Below are 409 nucleotides of genomic sequence, written 5' to 3'. Positions count from 1 at the left end.
TTTAATCTGGATCAAACCTTCAGTTTGTGTTGTTCAAAACTTGTCAGAAGGATTTGGATAACTTTGATGCAAAAAAACAGGATTATCCTGATCTCAAAAGGAGGTAGGATTTTAAGGTGGATCCCAGGAAGAAAATGTTTAAAACTGGTCAAATAATTCTTTTGTCTCATTTTGTGTATACACACTTTTAATTATACACTTGACTTGTGTTACCTTTGTAACAGTGATAAAGTAGATAATGTAGACATATGCTACCAATTAAGCTATTCAGTATAGTAAAGTGAAAATAAAAAAAATAAAAAAATTATTATTAACAGCATAAAGTGTTTTATGTTCATGATATATGTTATGTGTTACATGTCTGCAACCTTGTTGTTTGTGCTGCTGCTTATCTTGGCCAGGACACTCT

The sequence above is a fragment of the Etheostoma spectabile genome, chromosome 15, assembly GCF_008692095.1.
Source record: "Etheostoma spectabile isolate EspeVRDwgs_2016 chromosome 15, UIUC_Espe_1.0, whole genome shotgun sequence".
In the NCBI taxonomy this organism is placed as follows: domain Eukaryota; kingdom Metazoa; phylum Chordata; class Actinopteri; order Perciformes; family Percidae; genus Etheostoma; species Etheostoma spectabile.
This window is presented reverse-complemented; position numbering follows the sequence as displayed.